This window comes from Macrobrachium rosenbergii, chromosome 21 (assembly GCF_040412425.1).
Source record: "Macrobrachium rosenbergii isolate ZJJX-2024 chromosome 21, ASM4041242v1, whole genome shotgun sequence".
In the NCBI taxonomy this organism is placed as follows: Eukaryota; Metazoa; Arthropoda; class Malacostraca; order Decapoda; family Palaemonidae; genus Macrobrachium; species Macrobrachium rosenbergii.
In genome coordinates, this window is record NC_089761.1 from 32,098,144 (window position 1) to 32,108,143 (window position 10,000).

General features: G+C 33.0%; 1 protein-coding gene across 2 annotated transcripts in view; it reads left to right on the forward strand.

Moving 5' to 3' along the window:
• Positions 1 to 10,000, forward strand: part of LOC136849861 (uncharacterized) — a 130,793-nt gene that overhangs the window by 80,796 nt on the left and 39,997 nt on the right. The window lies entirely within an intron of this gene.

The following is a 10,000-nucleotide window of genomic DNA, read 5'->3' on the forward strand; positions in this document are numbered from 1 at the left end:
ATCGTCTTTTCTGCTGATAAACCAGATCTTTCATTTCCGTCTTGTTTAAAGTCAGATTTAAGCTTTTTTTCGAGGCATTCAATAGCTTCCTATCTTTTAGTAGGTTAAGCCGCTCTCAAAATTATTGAAACTGAAGACAAGCCCTGAGTCAGTTGGGATTATTATTATTATTATTATTATTATTATTATTATTATTATTATTATTATTATTATTATTATTATTATTATTATTATTATTGTTATTATTATTATTATTATTATAAAGAAAGAAATGGCGCAGAATTTACGGTCAGGTAAACCTACTTCACTCTTTTAGGAATGGGTTGAGATTCTAGGGCATACCTGTTCCACTCTTTTAGGTTAGTTCTTCATTGGAGGGGTGGGTAGAGCTTTCGGCTAGCACGCTGTTGGCCCAGCGTTCGACTCTCCATGCGGCCAATGAAGAATTAGAGGAATTTATTTCTGGTGATAGAAATTCGTTTCTCGTCATAATGTGGTTCGGATTCCACGGTAAGCTGTAGGTCCCGTTGCTACGTAACCAGCTGGTTCTTAGCCACGTAAAATAAATCTAATCCTTTGGACCAGCCCTAGGAGAGCTGTTAACCAGCTCAGTGGTCTGGTTAAACTAAGGTATACTTAACTTAGGAATGGGTGGAGATTCTTGGGTATACCTATTCCACTCTTTTAGGAATGGGTTCAGATTCATGGGTAAACCTATTCCACTCTTTTAGGAATGGGTTCAGATTCATAGATAAACTTATTCCACTCTTTTAGGAAAGGGTTCAGATTGATGGGTAAACATGTTCCACCTTTTAGGAACGGGTTCAGATTCATGGGTAAACCTATTCCACTCTTTTAGGAATGGGTTCAGATTGATGGGTAAACATGTTCCACCTTTTAGGAACGGGTTCAGATTCATGGGTAAACCTGCCCCACTCTTTTACGGATGGTTTCAGATTCTTGGGTCAACCTATTCCACTCTTTTAAGAATAGGTTCAGATTCACTGGTAAACCTATTCCACTCTTTTAGGAATGGGTTCAGATTGAGGGGTTCTCCAGCGTTGTTATTATGAGGGACCCCTAAATATGATATAATCGTACTTTTAACGTTTTTATTTTTTTTATTTATTTATTTTTTTTTTGTATCAGGGACCCCTGAACATGATGCGTCTTGGCCAAGGGACCCTTAACAAAAATTAATGTTCTGTCAGTGTAGTATTTATTTTCACTTGATTTCGTTCCTACGTGAATTGACTACAGCTAAATGAGATAATTGTATTTTTTATCGTGTTTAGACTTTTTTGTATAAGGGACCCCTAAACATGATGCGTCTTGGCCAAAGGACCCGTAACAAAAAATTAATATTTTTTCACAAAAAAATTAATATTTTATCACTGCACTAATTAATTTCACTTGATTGTGTTCCTACATGAATTGACTAAAACTAAATTAAATAATTGGACTTTTAATGGTTTTTAGACTTTTTTTTTTTTGCATCAAGGACCCCTAAACATGATGCGTCTTGGGCAAGGCATTAATATTTTATGTGTAGTATTTAATTTCACTGGATTTTGTTCCTACGAGAATCGACTAAAACTAAATGAGATAATTTTACTTTTTATAGGTTTAAGACTTTTTTTGTATCAGGGACCCCTAAACATGATGCGTCTTGGGCAAGGAACCCTTAGCAAAAAATTAATATTTTACCATAAGAAAGTAATGATATTTTATCACTGTATTAATTAATTTCACTTGATTTTGTTCTTACATGAATTGACCAAAAATAAATTATATAATTGTACTTTTAATCGTTTTCAGCCCCCCCCCCTTTTTTTTGTAGAGACACATAAGAAAAAAATCATATAAGATTTAAGAGCAAGGTAGTATGACCTGGAAAATGTAAATGAGAATTCCCCAAGAGCGGAGCTCTGATCATGACAGGACAAACACGCATGGCCAGGACATTTCATTTCAATTTTCTGACCCTCTTATTTTGCGTCAAAAATTTCCTTATTTAAGTTCTCTCATAGCGTTCATAGAATATATATATAATATATATATATATATATATATATATATATATATATATATATATATATATATATATATATATAATTTAAACCTAAGACGTTGCTGTATTTCTTCCTCGGTAATAAATCAGAATTAGGCAGAATATCTTACTCGTCAGCACATTGTCAGATAGTTATCAGAACAGTTAGTGTAAGCAGGAATGGCATAACGCATACGCGCTTGTTTATATCGACGTATTTCATTTATAGATTTGTTTACGTAATTTTGCGTTGCAAAGATTATTGAAACATTTAATAGATATGTATATATATACAAATAAATAAAATGTGTATGTATGTATGCAAGTATTCATATATATATATATATATATATATATATATATATATATATATATATATATTATATATATATATATATATATATATATATATATATATATTTGTCTATTTTTATATAGACACATACATATATATATATATATGTATATATATATATATAGTATATATATATATTATATATATATGTATATATATATATGTACATAAATATATTTATATATATACATATATTTATATATATGTACATACACACACACACACACACACACACGCACTTGTGTGCGCATCTACCGGTCTATTTAATCTCCACAAATACTACTCTGCTCCTTTTCAAGTCCCGAACTAAAGTTCAGAGAAACGAGTACTAAGACCATCGGAATTCTTTTGTGGAACCTGCGAATAATAACCTGGGAATACCTCACTTTCATTCCCCAAGTTTCTGTTGACTCAAGAAATTCTCCGACCTCGGTCAGTACACAAAGAGTTCTCCTGCCTAATGATATTCAATCTAGGTGGCTTTCTTCTTCTTTCTTTTTTTTCTTATTAAAGGGCAAGGCCTGTTCTTTATTTGCCGTGGCCTCTGAGATGAGATTCTCGCTTTGAGAGAGAGAGAGAGAGAGAGAGAGAGAGAGAGAGAGAATGCAGATGATAAGGCAGTCTTTGAAGAGAGAGAGAGAGACAGAGAGAGAGTCAAAAGTGAATGCAGATAATAAGGCAATCTTTGAAGAGAGAGAGAGAGAGAGAGAGAGAGAGAGAGAGAGAGAGAGAGAGAGAGAGAGAGAGAATGTGGATAATATGGCATTCTTTGAGAGAGGGAGACAAAGTGTATGCAGATGAAAAGGCTTTCTTTGAAAAAGAGAGAGAGAGAAAGAGAGAGAGAGAGAGAGAGAGAGAGAGAGATGATAGGGTAGTGTTTGAAAAGAGAGAGAGAGAAAGTGAAAAGGGAATGCAGATGATACGACAGTCTTTGAAGAGAGAGAGAGAGAGAGAGAGAGAGAGAGAGAGAGAGAGAGAGAGAGAGAGAGAATGCAGATGATACGGCAGACTTTCTGTGAGAACTTTTTCCCTTTTCTAAGAAAAAAAAACAATAAAAAAGAGAGAAGAAAGTAAGTAATAAAGTAATACCGGTAAATGAAGTAATAAAGTATAAAATAATTATAAGTGGGGGAAATTCTGGAAGAGACAACATATATATATATATATATATATATATATATATATATATATATATATATATATATATATATATATATATATATATATATATATATGTGCGTGTGTGTGTGTGTATGTATATATATATGTGTGTGTGTGTTTTAGGAAGAGGGTTATAATCAAATGTGTATTGAGTAGCAACTGTCCATTGCAAAAAAAAAAAAAAAATTACATTAGCAGGATTTGGTTAACAAAGAAATCCCCAGATTCATACAAAACACACAACAGAGATACTTAGGATTAATTAAATCCTCGTCACCCAATTCCTTAATTAGGATTACCTTTCCCATCCTATCCTCTCCGCCTCGACAACTTTGTCCAAGTGCCAAGTTTCAATCAGCATCTGGCGAAGTTGTCCGATGGAAAGGCCTTCGTCAGGTAATTAAATGCAGATCGGTTCCCGGGAAGCCCTTGTTTAAGACTCGCCAATGAGGGGTGAGCTGATAAAGGATCTCTCTCTCTCTCTCTCTCTCTCTCTCTACTTTTGAGCACTGATTAAGGATATTTTGCCTCTCTTCTTTTGCTCTCTCTCTCTCTCTCTCTCTCTCTCTCTCTCTCTCTCTCTCTCTCTTTTTTTGAATTGATTAAGGATATTTTTTGGCTCTCTCTCTCTCTCTCTCTCTCTCTCTCTCTCTCTCTCTCTCTCTCTCTCTCTCTCTCTCTATATATATATATATATATATATATATATATATATTGTATATATGTTATGTTATATACTGTATATATAACATATACAAAAACACATTTTGTGGATATTTTCCTTTCCGGGAAGTTTTGGTGTATATTTTCCTTCCCGGGAATTTTTAGTGTATATTTTCCTTTCTCGAAAATACAGATTATCTTTTTTCCCCTCTCGCAAATTCAGTATTTAACTGATTATCCAAGACGCAGTTACGTACTGGGTGGAAGGTGTGGCGCATGCGCCCTAAATCATGCACTGACAGTTTAATTATGAGCCGATACGGGCTGAAGTAGGTTAGATATTCCTGGGAGTGAACACCCTCCCCCTCCCCCTTTGGTCAGGGAGCACAGAGCGCGCAAGATGAGGTCAGGTCAGGTCGGGTTGTGTTACCTAGCGTGCGCTGAGAATTGACCATATATTATGGACCAGTAATAAATAGCTCAGTTTTCGCTATGGATATAAGTACATGTCCGTAGACACTGGTGTTAATTTTTATTTATTTATTTTATTTATTCATCTGTCTACATGTTGATTTATTTATGTATTATGTTTAGTTATTTATTTATTTTTAGAAATGTTATAACTTATTGGCTCCCCTTCTTAATCTCTATGCAATCCGTTTCTCCTTTCAATCTTAGAATCGCTCATTTTCTTCTTACATTATTCTTTTTTTCCTCTTTCCAAAAAATTTTCCAGCGTCTTTTATTCATTTCCCTTTCTCTGTTCTACTTATTGCTTCTTTAAGAGTTTTTTTTTTTTTTTAGTAATTTTTCATTTTTATATTCATGTTTTGGTCTTCCAAAAGTTGGGTATTATCTCCTGTTTCCTATCTTTTTTTTTTTATTTTGGTTATGTTTTTCCTTTGTCCAGATTTCAAGAATTATTCTTGATCTTCTATTCTCTCTTGAATGTTATTCCCTATTTCGTTTTGTTACGTATTTATTCATTTTCGTTCATTTACCTTTTATCCCCTTCCAGAATATTGCTGAGAAATGTCGTCATTTTTCTGCTTTGCTTTTCAAACTTTTTTTTTTTTTATATATTTCTTCAGCTTTCTCATTTTCTCATTTTTCTATTTTGCTTTTCACACATTTCATGCTTTCAGTATGTCTGGCCATCATGTTATTCTCAATGTCAGCGTATATATAATTCTGGCTGTCAGAGTAGATATAGTTTTCATTGCCATAGCAGAAATAATTCTCATGGTCAGAGCAGATATAATTCTGATTGTCAGAGTAAATATAGTTTTCATGGCCATAGCAGATATAGTTCTCATTATCAGCGTATATATAATTCTGATTGTCAGAGTAGATATAGGTTTCATTGCCATAGCAGATATAATTCTCATTGTCAGCGTATATATAAATCTGACTGTCAGAGCAGATATAGTTTTCATTGCCATAGCAGATATAATTCTCATCGTCAGAGTAGATATAATTCTGAGTGTCAGAATAGATATAGTTTTCGTTGCCATGGCAGATATAATTCTCATTGTCAGAGTAGATATAATTCTGATTGTCAGGGTAGATATAGTTTTCATGGCCATAGCAGATATAATTCTCATTGTCAGCGTATATATAATTCTGACTGTCAGAGTAGATATAGTTTTCATGGCCATAGCAGATATAATTATCATTGTCAGAGTAGACATAATTCTGATTGTCAGAGTAGATATAGTTTTCATGGCCATAGCAGATATAATTCTCATTGTCAGCGTATATATAATTCTGACTGTCAGAGTAGATACAGTTTTCATTGCCATAGCAAAAATAATTCTCATCGTCAGAGTAGATATAATTCTGATTGTCAGAGTAGATATAGTTTTCATGGCCATAGCAGATATAATTCTCATTGTCAGCGTATATATAATTCTGACTGTCAGAGTAGATATAGTTTTCATTGCCATAGCAGAAATAATTCTCATTGTCAGAGTATATATAATCCTGATTGTCAGAGTAGATATAGTTTTCATTGCCATAGCAGAAATAATTCTCATCATTGCCATAGCAGAAATAATTCTCATTGTCAGAGTAGATATAATTCTGATTATCAGAGCAGATATAATTTTCATTGCCATAGCAGAAATAACTCTCATTGTCAGAGTATATATGAAACTGACTGTCCGATTAGATATAGTTTTCATTGCCATAGCACATATAATTCTCTATGTCAGAGTAGATAAAATTCACATTGCCAGAGTAAATGTAATTCTGATTACCAGAGTAGACATAATTCTCATCGTCAGAAGAATGAAAACAGTTATCAATTAATCATATAATTCATATTGTCCGCGTGGATGTAATTCATATTGTCATAGTAGATATATAATTCTTATTGTCAGAACAGATGCAATTCTTATACTCAGAATAAATTGGTTATGTAGGAATTCTGTAAGAACTCCGAGGAATATCAAACATAATTTAGTTCTTGTCAACTCACTATAAAATATGAGTAAGGAGTCTTCACTAAAGGCTTTAATTGATTTAACATTTAATTATCTGGCGTCACAGCTGTCCTGGAGGACGACAACTGTGATACGAACGAACGAAAGAGGAACTTTCTGTCTGAGCTTCGAATTGCAGGGGAATTTAATGAACTCTTTGAGCCTCAGATACTCGTCAGTTAGCAAATACTCGAGAGAGAGAGAGAGAGAGAGAGAGAGAGAGAGAGAGAGAGAGAGAGAGAGAGAGAGAGAGAGAGAGGTAGGTTACTCTCATATAACCTGAAGTCACAAACACTAACACACACACACACACACACACACACACACACACAGAGAGAGAGAGAGAGAGAGAGAGAGAGAGAGAGAGAGCTTGTAAGAGGGGAGAGGTTACTCTCTTATAACATGAAGCCACAAGCACTAACAGAGAGAGAGAGAGAGAGAGAGAGAGAGAGAGAGAGAGAGAGAGAGAGAGAGAGAGAGAGAGCGTGTTAGAGGAGAGAGATAACTCTCTTTTCACTTGAAACCGCAGACAATACCACAGAGAGAGAGAGAGAGAGAGAGAGAGAGAGAGAGGAGGGGGATCAGGTGTGGGGATGGAAGGTTATTCTCTTATCACCTGAAGCCGCAGATACTAACACTAGGAGAGAGAGAGAGAGAGAGAGAGAGAGAGAGAAAACAGCTGAGGTAACAGCCAGTAACACTGGCACCACTTAACTGTATTCCGTGAAGCCACCTTCACCATTAGTAATTCAGTGGAAATCTGTAATCCTCTTGGGATTGCACGGGATTAATATCGTTTCTTCTCTCCTGCCAAGTCTAGGAATTCTCATCCTGCGTCTGTTTAGCCTTCGTGAGTTATAATTGCTTATGTAGAGGCCTGTGTATGGCTGTAATTTGTGTTGAACCTCGTCTCTTCATGTCCTACTAATCTATTTACATAAGGGCAATTGTTTGGCTAACCCAATGGATGCCTTAGTATTGAAATAATATACAGTAGGTCAGTATTTTAGTGGTACTCCTAATAGAAAAAATGGAATAAAAAGAAATTCTGTAATTTAACTTTTATTACATGACATTTTAGTGGTATCCTTACAGGAAAATGGAATGAAAAGAAATTCTGTAATTTAACTTTTATTACATGACATTTTAGTGGTAATCCTTATAGGAAAATTAAATAAAAAGAAATTCTGTAATTTAACTTGTATTACATGACATTTTAGTGGTAATCCTTTTTTGGGTAAATGGAATAAAATGAAACTCTTTAACGTTTATCACATGACCAGTATTTTGGGATTTTTGGGGGGAATTTTTAAGGGCAAATAATCTTTCAGTGGTAATGCTTAGAGAAACAGCGTTATATAAAAAAATAATTTTTATCATTTATTTAATGACCAATATTCTGAGAATTTTTACGACAAATCTCTCTCTCTCTCTCTCTCTCTCTCTCTCTCTCTCTCTCTCTCTCTCTCTCTCTCTCTCTCTCTCTCTCTTTTCTACTGGGGAAATTATGTCCCGGTTCGATCAGCGATTTTGATTGAGGGTCGCTCGAGCGTAACGTTTCCCGGTAATCTTTCCTAGGGCGTTTTTTGTTCTTTTAATTGACGGCCACGGGTTCTCTCTCTCGTCCGTGTGTGTATCGTATTGCCTTTGTCGATATATCTGTTTGTGGGAGTGTAGTCTGTATATATGTATGTATGTGTGTGTATGTATATATATATATATATATATATATATATATATATATATATATATATATATATATATATATATATATATATTACTAAAATGACCTCATTCAAACTGGATGGTATCTATGAGGTCCTTTTAGTATTCTACTAATGCACAGAACAATTGTGTATGTGATAAAGTTAATATATATATATATATATATATATATATATATATATATATATATATATATACAGTATATATATATATATATATATATATATATATATATATATATATTATATATACATATGTATATATATATATATATATATATATATCTATATATATATATATATATATATATATATATATATATATATATATATATATATTGTTTTTCTTTTCTATTTATCATTTGCCTTAGACATTTAATTTTAACTCTGCTATTCATTGTCAATAATTTTTTGTGCCTTCCTATTTACTCGTCCAATTATCTCCCGTATTTTGAATTCACCTCGATTCATTTACGATAATTATCTCACTACGAAAACCTTTCATTTACTCCAATGTAATCGGTAATTAAGCATTATCGCCCTTAACAGTCCTTGATTTCGAAAAAAATAAATTACTTTGATCTGCCCACCTCAATTAGTGATGCATTTCCCTCTATGAGTCGAAACTAAAAGTTTACCTTTTGGTAAATTTGTACAAATGATATATAATTTGAACGCAGACGTGATTAAAATATTAATTACCTCTTGGAAAAAATTTAAACGCAGATATGAATTGAAATATTAATTACCTCTATGGAAAATATGCGTAAATTACATGTAATTAAAATGCAGTTATTTATTGAAATGTTAATTACCCTTATAGAAAATATGTACAAATGATATATAATTCAAGCGCAGATATGAATGAAAATATTAGTTACATTAATGGAAAATATGCGCAAATTATATATATAATTAAAACGCAGATTTGAATGAAAATATTAATTACCTTTATGGAAAATATGCGTAAATCGTATATAATTAAAACGCAGATATGTTTTGAATGATTAATTACCTTTATGGAAAATATGGGTAAATGATATATAATGAAATTGCAGATATGAATTAAAATATCAAATATCTTAATGGAAAATATGCATAAATGATGTATAATGAAATTGGAGAGTACTTTTACTGCACTTACGAAAAACCTCGTTGTCAGTTACGACAGATGACGTAACTGTTCACTGAAGTGCGTTGCGTCGTAAGCGACGTCTCCGTTCTAGGTCCAGAATCCTTTCATTATACTCATCATCTTAAAAGAACCTCATCATCATCACAAAAGAATGTCATCGTTAAACTCACCAGAAAAGAATATCATCATCATATTCATCATAGAAGAATCTCATCATCATCATCATCATCATGAAAGGATCTCATCATCATGCTCATGATAAAAGAATCTTATCATCATCTTAAAAAATATTGCATCATCATCATCATCATAAAAAAGAATATCATCATCATCTTCATAAAACAATCACATCATCATCATCACTATCATCATCATCGTCTTAAAAGATCCTCATCACCATCATCATCATACAAGAATCTCATCATCATC